This window comes from Nicotiana sylvestris, chromosome 12 (assembly GCF_000393655.2).
Source record: "Nicotiana sylvestris chromosome 12, ASM39365v2, whole genome shotgun sequence".
NCBI lineage: Eukaryota > Viridiplantae > Streptophyta > Magnoliopsida > Solanales > Solanaceae > Nicotiana > Nicotiana sylvestris.
This window is the reverse complement of record NC_091068.1, coordinates 31,787,846-31,809,971: the sequence shown is the minus strand read 5'-3', so window position 1 is coordinate 31,809,971 and position 22,126 is coordinate 31,787,846.

Genomic DNA, 22,126 nt, shown 5'->3' with positions numbered 1-22,126 from the left:
CACAAACAAACATAAACTCACATTAAATCACTGGATTTAAACATGAACTTCAAACAAAGATGAACATGAATTAAATCTATTTTTAGCAACAAACATGACGGATTCACATGACTCAAACAACATTAATAATTTCTGGGAAATACATAACAACATGAAACAAATTGAAGAAATAACCAATTAAATTTCAATTTGAATCTAACAAACATTAAACTAACAAATATTCACTTAAACAACAATACAAACATGAAATAAACATGAAAAATAACTAATTAATCTTTCACTTGAAATCTGAAAAATTAATTTTAACAAACAACACATGAACATGAACAAAACCAAAATCAAATATCTAAATATAAACATGACAAACATTCGCCGATTTTAGATTCGAAAATATCAAAACAAAATGCGGACAGAATAAAACTCAAAAATCTACTAACCGGATCGACATGAAATGTGTATGGACTGACTCGATGAACCTCGGCCAAAGCTCGACCAAACGGCGATGAACGAATTTAAGAAGCGAACCAAGCGGCGCCGAAGCAGTAGCAGCAGTTCAGCGCAGCGGAAGGGATGAAACAGGAGCAGCTGGGGTGCGTTTGGCTTGCTTGTAGACGACGAAGTTCGGCGAGGCAGACGACGCCACTACGGCAGCCATGGATGGAGGTCGATACTCTAGCCATGAACAACAACTACAAACAAACAGCAACGACGCATCCATGTACGACGAGCTTGGAACAAATGCAGCTCGGCCATGGATTCAATAGCGACGAGTTGCTGTGTCGTTTGGATAGGGAATATGAAGGCAGTGACAGCAGTAGCAGCTTGCGCGAGCTTGCAGCTGAAAGCAGAAGAAGCGAGGTGGAGGAGGGCAGTGTTGACGACGGGGTTTGGACGATGAAGCAGCAGCTCGGAGGAAGGAGGAGAAGCAGCAGCGTCGGAGGGTTGTTTGGACGTGACTGAGTTTGGATAATGCATCAGTTGCTGCTTGACGATGGTGAGGAAGATGAAGCGCGACGGGTTTGAGCCACCATTTTCGTGCAACTGGAGCTGGTTTTACGACTGGTTTATGGAGCTAGGAGGAGGAGCAGCATCGACGAGCCTCGACGAGCGTCGACTGGCCATGGCGGGTTGTGCGACGAGGAAGACGAAGAAGCAGCAACCATGGATGGGCTGCTGCGTGTGTGCGTGTTTTGTTGTGTATGGGGAGGTAGCCATGGATGCTTGCTTGGAGCTTTGGAGGAGTTTTTTTGAGTTTGGGGAAGAAGAAGATAGGGAAGGGGCGGATGGGTTAGTTTTAGGTTTTTAGGGTTTTTGTTTTGTTTTGTTTTTTTGTTTTTGTTTTGTGTTTTGAAAAATGAAGAAGGGTGTTGGGTATTTGGGTTAATGGGGCGGACCGGGTCGACCCGGTCTGAAGTGGACTGGGTCATGGGGAAGATTGGGCAACTATTTGGGCCTGAGGTTGAAATTTGAAGAAATGGCCCAATCCGATTTTTCTTTGTATTTTTGTTATTTTTTCTTCTTTTATTTTCTAAAACTAAATTATAAAAATACTTAAATTATTATTAAGAACTAAATTAAGTTATAAAAGCGCAAATTAACTACCAATAACAATTAACGCATAATTAAGTAATAATTAAACATAAAATTGTATATTTGGACATTAAATGCTAAAAATGCAAAAGATGCCTATTTTTGTAATTTTCATTTTTTGTAAACAAACTTAATTACTAACAAATTGTAGAATTAAATCCTACATGCAAAATGCGACATATTTTTGTATTTTTTATTAATTTAACAAATAAACAAACACAGACAAATACAAATAATAATCCAAAATGTCACAAAAATTGCTCAAAATTGCACACCAAGGAAAATCATTTTATTTTGCATTTTTTGGGAGTATTTCTCATATAGGGCAAAAATCACGTGCTTACAGCTGCCCCTCTTTGCCCGGAGACACGAAGGGTTTTCGTGCAAAGATAAAGCGAGCGATTTTTGCCCATCCGAGTACTCCGTGTGAAGCATTTTTTGAAAAAAGATTTTAACCGAACCTTTGCTTCAAAGGTTTCCTACATATCCCTGGCTAAAGGGGAATCAGGTTAATGTAGTTCGGGAAGTTTTGGTAGCTGGGACTACCGTGGGACTGCAATGTTACTACTGTTGCATGCTGTTATCACTGCTTACCGATCTCCTTATTACACCGTGCTTAAAATAAAACAAGAAGCTAAGCTAGACTGAAATTTGTTCTTGTGGCCTTGCTTTCTTATCGGCTTGTGTTTTCTCCGGTGCTTTTCTTCCTTGAACTTGGAATGATACTGGCCATTTGCTTTTCTGAATACCAGTTTTCATCATTTTGCTCGGTTCGCTGGGGACATGGCTTTCTTCATTAAGCTTTTTGGTGGTTCCTCTGGTGGGTACGACTCTCTTCAACAGACTTGTTATGCTGGGCATGATTTAATGTTCACCAGCTGCTTCTTTCAAGACGCCTCTTTTCTTCCTTTTGACTCATGCGCCTGAATTTGTGCTGGGATCTCTTGTTGCAACCTTCTGCTTCCCGGTGCTGGGGATTTTTATTGTTTCCTGTAGGGGATTCCTGTTGTACCCTCTGTTTTATTGTCCTCTGACTTGATCTTGAAACGTATGCCTCTGTTGTATGGGCGGGCTCCCAACTTCAATACTTGAAAATTAATGCTGAATGTATTCCTCTGTTATCTGGGCGGGCTCCCAACTTCAACGCTTGAAATGTAAAGACTGAATGTATGCCTCTGTTATCTGGGCGGGCTCCCAACTTCAACACTTGAAAGTAAAGACTGAATGTATTCCTCTGTTATTATGGGCGGGCTCCCAACTTCAACACTTGAAATGAAAAGACTGAATGTATGCCTCTGTTATCTGGGCGGGCTCCCAACTTCAACACTGGAAATATAAAGACTGAATGTATTCCTCTGTTATTATGGGCGGGCTCCCAACTTCAACGCTTGAAATGTAAAGACTGAAATGTATTCCTCTGTTATTATGGGCGGGCTCCCAATTTCAACACTTGAAAGTAAAGACTGAATGTATTCCTCTGTTATTATGGGCGGGCTCCCAACTTCAACGCTTGAAATGTAAAGACTGAAATGTATTCCTCTGTTATTATAGGCGGACTCCCAATTTCAACACTTGAAAGTAAAGATTGAATGTATTCCTCTGTTATTATGGGCGGGCTCCCAACTTCAACTCTGGAAATATAAAGACTGAAATGTATGCCTCTGTTATCTGGGTGGGCTCCCAACTTCAACACTTGAAAAGTAAAGGCTGGAACGTATTCCTCTATTATTATGGGCGGGCTCCCAATTTCAACACCTGAAATAAAAAGACTGAATGTATTCCTCTGTTATTATGGGCGGGCTCCCAACTTCAACTCTGGAAATATAAAGACTGAAATGTATGCATCTGTTATCTGGGCGGGCTCCCAACTTCAACACTTGAAAAGTAAAGACTGGAACGTATTCCTCTGTTATTATGGGCGGGCTCCCAATTTCAACACCTGAAATGAAAAGACTGAATGTATTCCTCTGTTATTATGGGCGGGCTCCCAACTTCAACTCTGGAAATATAAAGACTGAAATGTATGCCTCTGTTATTATGGGCGGGCTCCCAATTTCAACAACAACTTAGGATTGGGTAAAACTAAACTTAGGAGGAAATGCATCTCCTATGGGTAAAACTATACTTAGGAGGAAATGCGTCTCCTATGTAAACTTAGGAGGAAATGCGTCTCCTATAGGTAAAACTAAACTTAGGAGGAAATGCCTCTCCTATGGTTAAAATATAAACTTAGGAGGAAATGCGTCTCCTATATGTAAAATTAAACTTAGGAGGAAATGCGTCTCCTATGGGTAAAACTTAGGAAGTGCGTCTCCTATTGGCAAAACTAGACCTAGGAAGTGTATCTCCTATTGGCAAAGGCATGGAATGTATTCCCTTGTTATATAGGTGGGCACCTGATGGTAAAGACATGAGATGTATTCCCTTGTTATACATGTGGGTGCCTGAAATGAACAGACAAAAAAGTATTCCTCTCGTTATTCAGGTGGGCGCCTGTTTTTTGAGAAAATTTTCGCGATGAGAAAATTTTCTGCCCCGGTTTGATGATCTTCTTTATGGCATGTTCTTCCGCCATCTGTAACATTTCTTTTCCCTGCTTCAAATCAAAGAAAGATTTTGTTAGTTTTAAAAGAAAAAAACATGGTTGCTTTCCTTTTTTTTTCTTTTTTTTTCGGTGTTCCATTACACTATCAGAACTTGCTGGGGATGATACTATTTATTGGGGATGATATTACTGTTGGGGATCATGTCCCTGCTGGTGAACACATTCCCGTTGGGGGTGGTTTTCCTCTTCTTTCCTTGCTTCCACATTGTCCGACCTTTTTGGAATTTGGTCGATGATCGGCCAAGGATGCTCTTGCATCTCGACCCCTTTTTCACTATACCCCCTTGACATTTAGGCCAACTCATCATTCGGTCTTGCAACAAATGTCTTTTCCGTTTCATTGTATTATCTTTGGCATGTCCTATTCGCCTTTTGCTTCGCAGCATTTTGGCAATTAGTAGTAAGCTCTGAAAAACAAAATCCTTCTAAAAACAAACTACTGGAGAAAAACACTATAAACCCAAAATAAAAAGTGATGACTTTAAAAAGATGAAAGAAAAAGTCTTTCTGAACAAATGTTGGGGAAAGAGAAAAAAAATAAAAGAACTTATCCGAATGGTACAATCAATCCCAATGATCATGTCATGCATTTCTGGATTAACCAACTCAGTCTATTCATATCGATCAATTTTTCTGACGGCCTTACTTTGCTGGGGATGTGCAGAAGCCCAACTTTCGCCGGATGCGGATCTTATCTTGCTAGCCCCCTTTATATCCTTGTCGCCTCATAGTGCCCTTCGAGGGGTTTTCACTGATGAGGCTCTCTCATTTCTCTCAATTCTCGTCGCCTTATGGTGCCTGTGAAGGTTTTCACCGATAAGACTCTTCTCATTTTATTTTCTAAGTTGGAGATTGGAGTGTTACCGACATGACTCTTTGCTAGGGATGTGCAGAAGCCCAACTTTCGCCGGATGCGGCCCATTTTTTGCCAATCTTATCTTGCTAGCCCCCTTTATATCCTTGTCGCCTCATAGTGCCCTTCGAGGGGTTTTCACTGATGAGACTCTCTCATTTCTCTCAATTCTCGTCGCCTTATGGTGCCGATATGACTCTTTGCTGGGGATTCTTTAGGTTATCAATTCGTTGTCGACTTTCTCTGCTTTTATTTGCTTAACCTGGCTTTCCTCGGATTCTGATCGGGAGGTCTTTTTTGGACATCAACATGAGTTTTTTTTTTTATGGCTAAAAGAAAAAGAGGGCATCAAAAGGGTTCAAAATAATTCTGATGGGTAAAAACCATTACAACTCTTGGAATCGAACTTCTTTCCCAACATTACAAACATAACTTCTGCCCCAGTTTCTTGCTTGGGGATTCTTATTTTTTGGTTTCACTATGACCGAGCCGTGAGGCGCCTACGTATCCTTCTTTGAGGAATCAGGTCAAACGTAGTTCACATCTCCTTTTTTTTCTTCTTTCTTTTTTTTTTTTTTTACTTTTCTTTTGTTTTTATTATCATTATATTTTCCTTCTCTTTTTTCTTATTTTCATTACTGATTCCAAAAGAGGTGTATGAAAGAATAAATAAGGCTCAAAAGGGGAAACAAAGGTTAAAATGTTTGGATAGAAGAAAAAATTGCCTCCGTCATTTCATTCTCCGATAAATGCCAAGTATAAACAAACAAACAACAATTAATAGCCATGTCGATGCATCTTCCCTCGACATCTGTCTGACATGAAGTGCAACTGGATAACATCTTGGTCACAATAGACGGCCACTGCCAATTCGGGACAAATTTGCCATTTTGTTTTGGCCTGATGTGGGAGGATCCGTTTCAACACTTGATGTCCCTCTTTAAATTTCCTGATATCGTCTGCATCCCCTAAATTGATGTCTTATGCGTCATTTAAGTTGGGCTTGGATTTCTCTTCCAACTAGCTTAACTCTCTGTTTGTCTCTTTGAAGGCTTTATTATCATCGTATCCCGATTCGTCATCGTGATTGACCTTTTGTATAATCAGTTCGGAATCAGATTGATTTTTAGACTAAGTTGAAGATCCGTTATGCATGTCACATCATTGGAATCAGTACAAAGAGCTTTGTTTAGAAAGAGAAGAGGAAGAAAACAGACTTAAAACAAAATAAGAAGAGAAAAGCTTTCGCTTTATAGAAATACGGGATAACAGAGTTTCACACTAAAACAAAACTGGATTACAACTCTGCAATAATCCAAAACAAGAAAGAAAAATCAGAGCCCACTACCAAGACTCCCTTCAGATAGGACGGGGAGTAGCCGTCCAATTGTTGACAGTTCAATTTTTCATTTATTTTCACCGGCACGGATCGTCATTAATGTTTGGCGGCTCTGGAACCTAAACCTCGATCCTATTTGTGTTGATGAGTTCTTGCACGGCATTCTTCAACTTCCAACATCTCTCGGTATCGTGTCCGGGAGCCCCCGAACAATATTCACAACTTGCTAAAGGGTCAAGATTTTCAGGAAGGGGATTTGGTAATTTGGGCTCAATAGGATTCAATAGGCCTAACTGCCTCAATTTGTGGAACACGGTAGTATAGGATTCTCCCAGCGGAGTATATTTCTGCTTCCTCTCATTCTTAAAAGCTTGATTCCCCCGGAAACCTGACCCTGGAGGATTTCTATAGGCCCTCGGAAGTGGATATATGTTTGGTGGAGGTGGGTATGTATTTTGGGGAGCCGGTGCACGCCATTGTGCGTGTGCTGGAGAGTGGGTATAGGTTTGTGCATGATGAACGGAAAAATGGGGATCTGGCAGTGAGTAATAATGTCGTGGAGGGCTATATGGAGTGCGGGGGTAATTTTGGTGGTAGGGTCATGGGTGGCCATAGTAGGGTGACGGGCCTCTAGATCCGAACCAGGCTCCTGACTCAACGGTCGTGACATCTTCTTTCTTCTCCTTCCCCAGTACACCCTCAGTGCTGCTCTGGATGGCCTGAGTGGTTGCTTTGATTGCCGAATAGCTCAGGATTTTGTTGGACCTGAGTCCCTCTTCGATCATACCGCCCATTTTAACTACTTCATTGAAAGATTTACCAACTGTCGTTACTAGATGACCAAAGTAAGTTGGCTCCAAGGTTTGTAAGAAGTAGTCCACCATCTCTCCCACTCTCATAGGAGGATCGACTCTGGCTGCTTGCTCTCTCCAGCGGAACCCGAACTCGCGAAAACTTTCCCCGGGCTTCTTCCCGGTCCTCAACAACGTGAGACGGTCAGGGACTATCTCGAGATTGTATTGGAAATGACCTGCAAAAGCCTGCGCCAGATCATCCCAAGTGTACCATCTGCTGGAATCCTGTTTGGTATACCATTCGAGTGCCGATCCGCTCAGACTTTGGCCAAAATAGGCTATCAGCAGTTCATCTTTACCGCATGCCCCTCTCATTTTACTACAGAATCCCCGCAAATGTGCCATGGGATCACCGTGCCCTCCATATAAATCAAACTTAGGCATCTTGAACCCAGCCGGGAGTTGGACATCCGGGAAAGGGCATAGATCTTTGTAGGCCATGCTGACCTGGTTGCCCAATCCATGCAGGTTCCTGAAGGACTGCTCCAGGCTTTTGAATTTCCTCAATACCTCATCTTGTTCTGGGGCTTTAACCGGCTTTTCAATTTCGGCCGGTGCCTCCAAATGTGGATTGTAGGCATATGGTTCGGGGGCATGGAATGTAGGCTCAGGGGGATAGTATTGCGTATCGGGAGCCTGAAGCAATGGCTCGCTGTTTGATCTTTGCAGGGTGGCTGATGTGGGTCCCATAAAAATGGGAACATTTGGTATTGGGAGAGGTTGATGGGGCGGTGGAGCTTGGGAATCATGGGGGCTTCTTTCTTGATGGTAACGGTGATTCGGGAGGCTTGTTGAAGGGCCAGAGTGAGGGTATTCTGGCATGTGCCCCAACGGCTCAGGGCTCTTTTGTGCTTTGGCTAGAGCTAGCTGCATTGCATTCATCTCTAGTCCCATCCTTTCTATCTTTTCCATTGCTTCCTTTAACAACTGGCTCATCGGCCTTTCTTCCTCGGTACTATTCTCTGAAGTAGTCATGCTTGTTGTTATCGGTCCTTTGGATCTAGTTTGGTAAGGGTGTGTTGCCAGAATTCTTTAACAACTAACTGTTTGAGATTCGGAAAACAACAAACTTGTTAGCGTTTAGAGTTTAACAGATTTGGTAACAACACATTGAGGATGCAATGCCCCTATGCAGTTAACCGTTTCTAACAGGCTTTGCTTCAAACAACATGCGTCACCCCGGCTTGCTTATTTGCCCCTTTGAAGTACTTTGGGAACCCCTGTATTTATTCTATTTTGTATTTTCTTTTTCTTTATTACTGGCGGTCGAATCTTATGGAGATTACCTACGTATCATGACCCCGCATGAATCAGACCTTGCGTAGTTCGGACCAATAAAAGCTAAACAATAATACACATTTTTTCAATTTTAAAACAAACTAGGTTTCAAAGTTTTGAAGATGACCTGCAAACTTGAAAATCAAACAACCCACATATTCTAATCAAAAGATTTACAAACTCAAAAACAAAAGGCTGACCCCCTTTCTCTGTTTGACAAATGCAACCGAACGGTTATTTTTGCAAACGTGTGGCCCCTTCCAAATTCCACATGAATTCGAGGCCGAAGAGGATTATTTTATGACACTTTTACAAACTTGTCCGTTCTTTTACGAAAATAACCTTTCGACAACTGAAAGATACTCTAAGGCTATTTCGGCAAGAACGGTTTAAGACGCGGCCGAAGCTGGGTCGGCTTATTTTGACCAAAAATCCGAACGGTATTCACCTAACTGCTGACTCTTTGTTTTTTTTTTCAAATTACAATGAAAACGTGGAGTTGCAAACACGGCCCTTCAGCGCCTCGGGGACGAAGATTATTAAGGCTATGCGGGTCAACTGGACCGAACTCCTAAACATGACCCAAAAGGTGGCTGTTTATGCAAAGTCAGCCTTCCGGCGTCTCTTTCGGGAACATTCGGCTATTTATGACAAAACAGCATCACCTGACTTATTTATGACTCTTTTTATCGATTTTCAAATTAGAAAACTCTATACTGCAAACACGGCCTTTCAACGTCTCGGGGACGAAGATTTTAAGGCTGTGTGGGTCAACTGGACCAAATCTTAAATATGACCCAAAAGTGGCTGTTTATGCAAAGTCAGCCTTCCGGCGTCCCTTTCGGGAACATTCGGCTATTTCTGACAAAACAGCATCACCCGACTTCTTTATGACAAAATTAAAATTTGACATATTATTCTTTTATTATTATTTATTTGTTTTTGGCTTTTTAGCAAAAGGTGGGGTTGGACCCGATGAGGGTTGCCTACGTATCTCACATCCGGTGAGAATCAAACCCGCGTAGTTCGGGTAATCAAGAATAAGTAGATGAACTAACTTCTTTTTCTTTTTTTTTTTAATTTGCGAAAGAACTACTTTAAAAGAAGAAAGGAAGTATTATTTTTTTTTTGATTGATTTTCTTTTTTTAAAAGAAAGACTTCTAAGATATATTTTTTTGAATTTTCGTTTTTTTATTCTAAAGAAAAGAAGAAAATATTTTTCGGAATTTTACCTTTAATAAAAGAAATGCTTTTCAAAATGTTTTTTGAATTTTGAATTTTCTTTTCAATTTTGAAAGAAGAATCAAAATATTTTCGGATTTTTTTTTTATTATTATTATTTTTTTTTAAAAAAAACAATTAGAAAGACTTTCTAAAGAAGTCCATAATGGAAAATATTTTTGGATTTTTTTTTGTTTTGAAAATTGGGGGTCTAAAAACTTTTCTAGACTTTTTGGCAAGACAAATATTTTTGCAACAAATAAAGACATATATATATATATATATATATATATATATATATATATATATATATATATATATATATTTTGGAAGTAAAAAAAAATACTTTTTGGATTATATATATATATATATATATATATATATATATATATATATATAAATAATAAAACCACGTTCAACACACGACTTTTTTTTTATTTTTATTTTTGGCATTTTCATAGACAAACAAAATAAAAATAAAACTAAAATATTTTTAAAAACAAGACTATTTTTCCTTTGCTTTTAACAAAACAAACTAATAAGACATTCTTTTTCATTTTCTCAAAATCTCGGCAGAGTTTTGACAGTATTTGTGTATTGGTTTTTTTTTCAAATCAAAACCGCTATTTTTCAGTTTCAAAATATTATTCTTGATATTCGCAAGTCAGTCAACACACAAGTCCAAATCAAATAAATGCGCAAGTAGTAGCAAGTAAGATGCATCAGGATGGTCATTTTCATTTTTTGGTGCACCTGTCCTAGACAGACCCAACCCCTGTGTTGAGCCTCCAAAGTCAAATGCACGTGATGCAAACAAACGTTCCTACTAGGGATCCGGCATGAAGCTGAGTTATTCTAAGTTCTTAACCTGGGTATTTGTTCTAGACTGTGTACTCGAGCGGACAACTCGAGTCGAGGAGGGGGCTACGTACCGGGGACCCGCGGGATCGTCCGACTTTGTAACTTGTCCGACCTCTTTCTTATTTCAGGTATTGACACTAACAGAATAGGGAGTCTCGACCAGCGAGCTTCTCCCCGGAGGTAAGAAGTGAATGGTTTCGGCACAGTTTATATGTACAGTTCAAATAATATCAAAGCGGTAAAAGCAGCATTTAGCACATTAGGCTCAAAACATGTAATAAAATCAGATAATAAATAAAGCCAAATAATAATAATTATTCTAAGCTCGAATTCTTAACCCTGAACCGGTGGTTCTAGGTCATTTATCCCCAGCGGAGTCGCCAGAGCTGTCACACCTCCTTTTTCCGCACCCGCGAGGGGGTGCAAGGGAGTTTTTTCCAATTAAAGGACAATCGAAACGGGATTGGTTTAATTATTTCAGAGTCGCCACTTGGGAGATTTAGGGTGTCCCAAGTCATCAATTTTAATCCCGAATCGAGGAAAAGAATGACTCCATATTACAGTCTGCGTACCAGAAATCTGGATAAGGAATTCTGTTAACCCGGGAGAAGGTGTTAGGCATTCCCGAGTTCTGTGGTTCTAGCACGGTCGCTCAACTGTTATATTCGGCTTGATTATCTGATTTTATACAAGTGTGAACTTATGTGCAAAATTTAACTTTTAACCTCTTTTGTTACTGTTTTTATCAAGAATTGCAACGTTGTGAAAATGTATCTCGAACCGCGTTACAATCAATGTACCCGTGGTCGTCGACACACTTTGACTCCGTTGAGATTTGGATTTGGGTCACATCAATGTGCACCCGAGTTTAAGGAAATTAAATTATTAAAGGCGCGCCTAAAGCGACTAGCGTATTTATTTTGGGTAGGACCGTGGAATTTTACTAAACGGTCCATCCCGAAGTCTAAACAATTTTTAAAGCAAATATTTACTGAGGGCCCCGCAATTTGTATTTTATTTGGCGAGGCTCATCTCATTCTTATTTTTTTTAAAATGAATTTGCAACGTCATGGACACGCATCTCGAACCACGTCACAATCAATGTACCCGTGATTAGAAACACATTTCGACTCCGTTGAGAATTGGATTTGGGTCACATAAATGTGCACCCGAGTTTAAGAAGGTAAGATTTATTAAGGCGCGTCCTAAAGAGTCTAACGTATTGTTATTTTAGGAAGAGGCCGTGAAGGTTCATTAAACGGCCAAATCCAAAGTCTAGTCAATGGTTATGTATTTTATTGAGGGCCCCGGCGGTTTGTGATTTATTTGGCGAGGCTCGTCTCATTTTTATTTTAAAAGGATAAACCTATAGCGACTACATTTTCTATTAAGTTCGTCTCTAAAATAAAAGAAAAATCTCCTAATTATTTACATGCTGAAAAACGCAACTTATTAGTTATTAAGTTACGGCTTATGTGAACGGAAAATTGCGATCGCGTTTGTACAAGGAAAAACTGCTTTCATTCCATATTTTATTATTTGCTAGAACATGAGATAAATACACAATAATATCAAAGCCGATTAACTATTCTTCAAATAATTTAAACTAGCATTATTAGATGAAGAAATCATACATATGCAGCCTCATTACTCATTAATTAATCGACTACATTTTTATACGAAGAGAGGAAAATTAATATTCAAACACAGATCCAAACAAAAGAATTCAACAGGAACAGGAGCCTGATTAATATTTCATTTTTCGCTTCAAGCCAAGAGTGTACAAATGTGTACCTGGAAACAGCAGTACAAGAACAAAAGAAGTAGGAGTCAGCAACAGTAATAACGCGGCAACAGCAGGTTCAGCAACACCGCAAAACCAGTAACAACCAGTAGAATAACCCAGTAACAGATTGAAAACTCAGCAGTGCAAAAGTACAATCGCAGTCAAAGCAGAAGAGAGAAAAGATACGAGATGCAGTAGTTTCTGACTTTTGAATAACACTCGAAGAAAAGCAAACAGAATTGTTCGAGTGAAAGTTCAAATTGTCTTTCTCTTTTACTATCACAAACTCTCTTAAGTATAAAAGTATGTCAACTCTCAAGTGTAAAAAAATCTCTCAATAATCTCCACCCTTTTTCTCTCAATGTTCAAGTTCTAATCCTCTTTTAATGTCAAGAATGACTCTATATATAGCAAGACAAGTCTTCCATTCCCAACTCCAAAATTATTCCCCAAATGGCATGTTTTGGCCCACTATTAAATGTGTTCTTTATTTTAAATTTTGTTCTCCATGCCTACATTAAACAAGTACAAGATTGCTAACTCATTACAATATGTTCCCCATGCCTACATTAAACAAATACCACTTTCCCAACCCATTACAATATGTTCCCCATGCCTATATTAAACAAGTACAAGATTCCTCCTCATTATGTTTTGTCTTGTCCCCCATTATATTAAACAAGTACATCAAAAACCCCACCCCATTATATTTGTCCCCCATGCTTAACATAAAGAATCAAAATAATGTTCAATTACCAAACTACCCCTCCGACCTTATTGCAATTACAAATCTACCCCCGAATGCAATGCAATTTACCAAATTACCCCTCTGCTCTAAACAATCAATTAATCATAACTTGACCAAAATATGATCAAGATGACCAATTTCTCAACAATCTTCAACAACAATTATATGAACACGATGAACAACACAACTCAAAATCAATGGAATGAATTAACCATATCGGGAACCAATCCTGGTTAATTTAGACCATGAATGTATGAGCAAAAACACAACAATACAAACAACAATATGCATGATTCAAATTAAATCAACAAATCACAAACAAACATAAACTCACATTAAATCACTGGATTTAAACATGAACTTCAAACAAAGATGAACATGAATTAAATCTATTTTTAGCAACAAACATGACGGATTCACATGACTCAAACAACATTAATAATTTCTGGGAAATACATAACAACATGAAACAAATTGAAGAAATAACCAATTAAATTTCAATTTGAATCTAACAAACATTAAACTAACAAATATTCACTTAAACAACAATACAAACATGAAATAAACATGAAAAATAACTAATTAATCTTTCACTTGAAATCTGAAAAATTAATTTTAACAAACAACACATGAACATGAACAAAACCAAAATCAAATATCTAAACATAAACATGACAAACATTCGCCGATTTTAGATTCGAAAATATCAAAACAAAATGCGGACAGAATAAAACTCAAAAATCTACTAACCGGATCGACATGAAATGTGTATGGACTGACTCGATGAACCTCGGCCAAAGCTCGACCAAACGGCGATGAACGAATTTAAGAAGCGAACCAAGCGGCGCCGAAGCAGTAGCAGCAGTTCAGCGCAGCGGAAGGGATGAAACAGGAGCAGTTGGGGTGCGTTTGGCTTGCTTGTAGACGACGAAGTTCGGCGAGGCAGACGACGCCACTACGGTAGCCATGGATGGAGGTCGAGACTCGAGCCATGAACAACAACTACAAACAAACAGCAACGACGCATCCATGGATGACGAGCTTGGAACAGATGCAGCTCGGCCATGGGTTCAACAGCGACGAGTTGCTGTGTCGTTTGGATAAGGAATATGAAGGCAGTGACAGCAGTAGCAGCTTGCGCGAGCTTGCAGCTGAAAGCAGAAGAAGCGAGGTGGAGGAGGGCAGTGTTGACGACGGGGTTTGGACGATGAAGCAGCAGCTCGAAGGAAGGAGGAGAAGCAGCAGCGTCGGAGGGTTGTTTGGACGTGACTGAGTTTGGATAATGCAGCAGTTGCTGCTTGACGATGGTGAGGAAGATGAAGCGCGACGGGTTTGAGCCACCATTTTCGTGCAACTGGAGCTGGTTTTACGACTGGTTTATGGAGCTAGGAGGAGGAGCAGCGTCGACGAGCCTCGACGAGCGTCGACTGGCCATGGCGGGTTGTGCGACGAGGAAGACGAAGAAGCAGCAGCCATGGATGGGCTGCTGCGTGTGTGCGTGTTTTGTTGTGTATGGGGAGGTAGCCATGGATGCTTGCTTGGAGCTTTGGAGGAGTTTTTTGAGTTTGGGGAAGAAGAAGATAGGGAAGGGGCGGATGGGTTAGTTTTAGGTTTTTAGGGTTTTTGTTTTGTTTTGTTTTTTTGTTTTTGTTTTGTGTTTTGAAAAATGAAGAAGGGTGTTGGGTATTTGGGTTAATGGGGCGGACCGGGTCGACCCGGTCTGAAGTGGACTGGGTCATGGGGAAGATTGGGCAACTATTTGGGCCTGAGGTTGAAATTTGAAGAAATGGCCCAATCCGATTTTTCTTTGTATTTTTGTTATTTTTTCTTCTTTTATTTTCTAAAACTAAATTATAAAAATACTTAAATTATTATTAAGAACTAAATTAAGTTATAAAAGCGCAAATTAACTACCAATAATAATTAACGCATAATTAAGTAATAATTAAACATAAAATTGTATATTTGGACATTAAATGCTAAAAATGCAAAAGATGCCTATTTTTGTAATTTTTATTTTTTGTAAACAAACTTAATTACTAACAAATTGTAGAATTAAATCCTACATGCAAAATGCGACATATTTTTGTATTTTTTATTAATTTAACAAATAAACAAACACAGACAAATACAAATAATAATCCAAAATGTCACAAAAATTGCTCAAAATTACACACCAAGGAAAATCATTTTATTTTGCATTTATTTTGGGAGTAATTCTCATGTAGGGCAAAAATCACGTGCTTACACCATATCTGCTCCAAAAGAAGCTTCTGACATAATTGAGATCTCGGGGATGCCCTCCTACATCGAGTTTATTACTTGAGGAAGCCCAAGCGAGGAAGGAGAAATCCAATGAGTGGGACCAGGGTGCGAAAGATCCCCTTCACTCTTTTTTAATGGTGTGGACTCATCCGCTTTGGAGGAATTCTCTGGGCTGGGCGACCTAGAAGTCCCAAAAAAACACTTCCTTGGAAGCTGGCGGGCTGAGCTCGACCTCGAAATTGGTCAATCAGTTCCCCTCTATGAGTGTAGACCTCGATTTTAAGAGATCGCTTATACTAACCATCCCGAAGGATGCCCGGGTTTTGTCCTCTCATGTGGGGGTAGCTAGCTCTACGATGCCTGGTGACCGAGGAGGACCATGCAAAAAAAAGTGATAAACATACATATACCTTTTCAATGAGGTGCAGTACGCACTAAACCGAGTAAGGCATCGTTCCCTCCAATATATCTATTACTATCTGTGTTTGATGTATCTTACGTTTTTTTTGCCTTTTTACAGGCCTTGATACTTCATCACGAGAGTTTCCTTCGATACCGAGTTGAAGTCAGTCAACTCGAGCTCTATATCAAGGTAGCGAGCAGAAGGAAGGGGTCACCAAGAACCTCTAGGCCGAGCTAGATGCGGCTCAGAAAGAGGCATCGGCCTTAAGGCAGGAACATGACAACTTGGTGGAAAAGGTAAAGTTTTTTGAAGTTAGAAATGAAGGTCCGGTCGCAGAGGCTAACAACAATACTTCACAGGTCCAGCAGAAGATCTATCAACTCTGCAAGGAGATGGATGAGATCCAAGTGATGGCCGACGGGTGGAAAAACAAGATGGACCTCTTGCCCTCGGAGAAGGAGACTGCCTAGGCCAAGCTGTTTTCTGTGGAAGTTTAGCTTCGGGTGGCAAAGGATAAGGCCGATGTACAGGCTCGACAAAATGAGGACCTCCAAGCTCAAACTGGGCTCGGCCATCACTAAATGGGATGCCATTGGCAAGGAGCTCGAAATAACGAGGTCCAAGTTGGAAGCAACCTTGGCTGATACTGACGAGATGGTGGCCCAACACAAGGCCGATATTGAAGCAACTGAGGCCCACCTAAAGACTACTGCTGAGTACGTAAGGCGATTATCTCGAAGGGAGGCCCTCAAAAAAATACATGCACGAGTCTTCGACCTATCTGCCGAGATCAAAGAGGCAAAAAGACTTGACGTAAAGAGGGCTTTGAGGGCTCTGAAGAATTCGAAGGCCCCGACGGTTTTGGTGACGAGTCAGGTTTCAGTGAAGACCAGGCAGAGATGCCTTAGGCTTTTTTTTTTGTTTTTGTACTTTGTACATATATTTTGTAGAGGCCGTTTTTATTGGCCTTTGTAAAGACATTCCAAAATATATATTAAGTTTATCCCTTTTGGAAATTTTCAAGTCTATTATCTTTAGCATTTTTTACAATTGCAAACATTTCTAATGCCTTAGCATAGAATCAAATGTAGTAATAAGTCATTTTTCGGAGGTCCGAAAAAGATCTGTCCTTGATGCAATTTTTGCTAGAACTTGAGGATGCTCAGAGTCACCGAAAATTTCCCCAAGATGCTTGTTTAAATTATTTTAGACTATATCTTTGCCGAGGGTAAACTTTGAACAGGTTTAGAATTTTGTTGAAGGCCTTATGTTTTGATTACGGGCTTCGAACGTCTCCGAACAATTGTTAGGGTAGCCTTTTAGGTTTAGGAACGGCCTAATAGGTTTTGTGCCTTTGGGTTTCAATAATACGAGCCGCTCGAACTTGTCTCGGATGGCAGTCCCCGAGTGGGAGTAGCCCTTTGGGCTCAAATAAGGGTGGCCCTTGGGCTTGATAGTTCTCATGTAGGAATAGCCCTTAGGCTCGATACTTTTAAGAAACTAAAATGTGTATTATCAAGGTAGAAACTTTCTTTTATTTCTGTGCGTAACATACACGATTGTAAGCGTGTAAAAGCTTGTAGTATGGATGGGGTGGCCTACGCGGGCACGATACACTTAACTGTTTGGCCCTTACAATAAATTCTAACCATCGAGCCAAGACTGTTCAAGTACAAAGTTTCCTCCCTTGCTAAAAATCCTGACCCGAGGGTAATGGCCCCCAGTATTCAAGGTCGATCTTCGAGAGGGCTTTGATACTGTTGATGCGACCATTGACTCCGATTTAAAAATAATATTTGACTCTAAGTTATCATGATTTACTGTTGCCTCATTAAAAATCTTGCCGAAAAATCCATTTGGGACAAAATCGGTTCAAGGGAAAAAGAGTGGAACGTGTGCTTTCAGACCTAGCGACTACATTCTCCTTTTGTTGTTGCCTACAAGTGTTATCCCATTTCGTAATATAAAAAAAGTGAATGAGGTCGTACCTTAGCAGTAGTAACATTTTAAGTGGGTCATGTTCCAGTTGTTTAGTAGGTGTGCATTGTTTCCAACTCCAAGTTTATATAAACCCTTACCGGTAATACCGATGACTCGATATGGTCCTTCCCAATTCGGTCCCAGCTTCCCTTCGTTCGGGTTCCGAGTATTCATAGTTACTTTCCTTAACACCAAGTCCCCGGCATCGAAGTGTCGTAGGCTGGATCTTTGATTGTAATATCTTTCTATCTATGGTTTCTGGGCTGCCAACCGGACTAGGGTAGCCTCGCGCCTCTTATCCAATAGTTCCAGGCTCGTGCTCAAGACCTCACTGATTGACTCTTCGATTGCATATCGGAACCTGAGGCTCGGTTCTCCCAACTTAACCATTATTAGTGTTTCAGCATCGTAGACCAACAAAAATGGAGTTGCCTCGGTGCTAGATTTTGAGGTTGTACGGTATGCCCATAAGACTTCGGGAAAAATTTCCTTCCATTTTCCTTTGACATCGGTCAACCTTTTCTTAAGGTTTTGAAGTATGATCTTGTTCGTAGATTCTGCCTATCCGTTCCACTAGGGTGATAGGGTGTTGACAAGATCGTTTTAATCTTATGGTCCTCGAAAAATTTTCTTACCTTGCTACCGATGAACTGCTTCGTATTATCACATACTATCTTTTCTGGTATACCGAACCGACATATTATGTGGTTCCAAATGAAATCGATGACTTATCTTTTCCCGGACCTTCTCGGATGCTTGAGCTTCGACCCACTTAGAGAAATAGTCGGTCATAAATAGTATAAATTGAGCCTTATTGGGTGCCCATGGCAGGGGACCAACAATGTCCCTTCCACGTTTCATGAAAAGCCGAGGCGAAAAGACTGAATGCAGTAACTCGCGGGGTTGATGGATCATTGGTGCATGCCTCTAATAGTCGTCGCATTTCCGTACAAGGTCCTTTGCATCTTTCTCCATGTCGATCCAGTAATAGTCGACTCTGATTATCTTAGGAACCAAAGATTTTGCTCCCGAATGGTTTTCACAGGTACCTTCGTAAACTTCCCTCAAAACATATTTGGTGTCTCCCGGCCCCAAGCATATGGTGAGTGGGCCATCGAACGTTCTTGTGAATAGGGTGTTACACCAAAGTTTCAATGATGACAATAGTGCAAATCTAATTGATTCCATTTAATCCAGTTAATTGTAGGAAATTAGGAGGATAGTACTACATCAAAGGAAGTCCTTTTTATTAAGGACATCAGAAAGGAAACAAGATCAAATGCAGAAAGAACAATGCTAAATCAAAAGATGTCAAGGCCATAAAAAAGGAAACAAAATCAAGCATATGCTCCAAAAAAAAGTCAAAACAATGCTAAATCAAATAGTATTAAGGGTATCAAAAAGGAAACAAATCAATTGTAGCTGTTAAAGGAAGTCAGGCCCTACATCAAGGATTGATTTGGAATCTGGAGATACTGAAGATTGCTCAATCAAGTCAAGCCACAAATTTCTCCCTTGATTATGTATATGAAAAGGAAGGACGTAAAAGAATCCATCCCATCCCTTGTGAGGATTTGGAGGCACCCCTTGGGTCAAATGTCTTAGAATATTTTGTGCCTCAATCAAGGGTAAATCTGCAACGGCCAATCAAAACACTCATATAAGAAGATTGGAAAACTCAAGAATTCGATCACACAACTACATCATCTGTTTCTAAGCCTTTCTAGTTCTTATACAAACATTGTATTCTTGAGTCTACAAGTATCACAAAATATAGGAAGAGTCAGAACACAAAACGAGAGTTGTGTCAACATTGGAAATAATTATTGTTGTTGTATATCGTTGGAGGTGAATGAACTAAAATCATCATTTCTGCAAACATTCATCAAAGATCTAAGAGAACTTTTGTGACCTAAGGGAACTGGATGTAGGTACCACACCGATATTGAACCAGTATAAAAATTATTGTGTCTTCTTTATCTTTCTGCTCATTTAGTTTATCTCTATTAGAATCAATCACTGCGCAAAGTCTAGTCAACTAAACTCATACTTAGTCAACTAAGATTTTTAAATCAGTTACAATTTACCTCCTCCCCCTCTTGTACTTTCAATTGGTATTAGAGCAAGGCTCACGAATTTTGCTTAACAACAAGTGAGAAAAGATCATGGGATCAAATACAGTTGTTGGAGCGCTATTCCAAGACGGAACTTCTCAGGTACTACCCCCGTATTTCAACGGTCAACACTTTTCTCACTGGAAAGTACGCATGGAGACCTACATTATGTCATATGACATTAAAGTTTGGCGCGTGATAAAAAAAGGAAAATCTTCAAATTCCGCCCAAGAAAGTTGAAAATGGTCAAGTCATAGTATCAACTGATCTTCTTGATTTAGATGATTACACTGAAGAACAATCAGCCATCATAACAGTGAATGCGAAGTCAAAATGTCTGTTGTACAATGCTATGAGTGGAGAAGAATATGAAAAGATATCAAGCTATGAAATTGCAAAGGAAATGTGGGATAAATTAGAGGTCACATATGAAGGAACCAACAAAGTGAAAGAAACAAGGATCAATCTCTTAGTTCGAGACTATGAATTATTTCAAATGAAGGATGGAGAATCAGTAGAGGAAATGTTTTCCAGGTTCAGCAAAATCCTTGGAGACTTAAAATCATTTGGTAGGCCAATCAAAAGAGGAGAACATGTAAAAAAAAATCTGAGAAGTCTTCCCACAATTTAGCAACCCAAAGTTATTGCTTTGAAATGTTAGGATCTTGATAAAATATCCTATGATGAACTTAGAGGTGATCTAATTGCATTTGAGAAAACACACTAAGACAGAAAGATTCAACAAGAAAAGAAGAAGATAGTTGCACTCAAAGTAACTGTGGCTGAACCAGAAAATGAAGAAGAAGAGGAAGGAGGAGAACAATATGAAAATATAGCTAGCTCTCTCAAGTTGTAACAAGCCTGATGAGGAAAAATAGAAATAGCATGAGAGGTAAATCAAACTTCAGAAAAGGAAGGATGAACAATGATAATGATAAAAATGATGGAAGATGCTATGAATGTGGAAAACATGGACACATTTAAGCTGAATGTCCTGAATTGAAAAAGAAACTTAGTAGGAAATTTCAAAAGAAGAAATCCTTTTTAGCTTGGAGTAATGAATAAGAATCTGATCACGAAGAAATTGCCAATATGTGCTTTATGGCCATCAATGAAGATATCAATGAAGACTCAGGTGAACTTGGTCTCATGGCAGACGAAGCTACAAGTAAGGTACGTCTTCCTACATGTCCTAACTGTCATGAATTTCAAGAATTTATTGACATTTCTCTTGCAGATATTGAGAAAGTTCTTAATGAACTTCGAAAAATCCAAAGAGAAAAGAAAGATTGGGCTTTGAAGTTAAAAGTATGTGAAATTGAGAGAGATATGCTTCAAGATGAAGTTAATGAACTTCAACTTCAACTGAATGGATTAAGAAAATCCATCAGTCATAGTTCAGTTAGATTAAATTGGTTTGTTCCTCATAAATCTCCAACTAGAACTAGAAATCCTTCTTCATGTACTAAATGTGGTAAAAATGGGCACATCTCTAACCATTGCAGGTTTAGAATCAGAGGAAAAAAAGGCTCTGAAAATTCTAATAATCCCTCATGTTTCTGCTGTGGAAAACTCGGTCATACCTCTAACCATTGCAGGTTTAACAGGAGATGGGTTTGGCGACCCAAGCCCTTTAGTCAAGTTAATACTCAGAACACTAACCATTCAGGACCCAAGCAAACTTGGGTACCTAAAAACAAGTAATTTTTTTTTTTTGCAAGAACAACACAAGAAGAATAGAAAAGGGAAATGGTATCTTGATCACGCATGTTCCAGACATATGACTGGTGACAAACAACTGTTCAAGATGGTCACCAAATTATATTGAGGAATTGTCACGTTTGGAGTCAAATCAAAAGGGAATGTAATTGTAGTTGGAAGAGTCCCTCTCAGTTCAATATGTGATGTAGACAAAGTATACCTGGTTGATGAAGTTGGTTACAACCTTCTCAGTATCAGTCAACTATGTGACAATGACTATGAGGTTCGATTTAAAAAATATGGTTGGTTTATTGAAGACGAATCAGGTAAAGTTATTCTTTCTGGAAATAGAGACATGAATGTTTATACTCTCAGTAACATAGATAGTCTTGGTAATCAAATTTGTCTAGCTTCTATGATTGATGATCCCTAGGTATGGCATAGAAAGTTTGGACATGCTCGCATGCATACTATTCAAAAACTTTCCAAACACGATCTTGTTATTGGTCTTCTAAAACTATATTTTT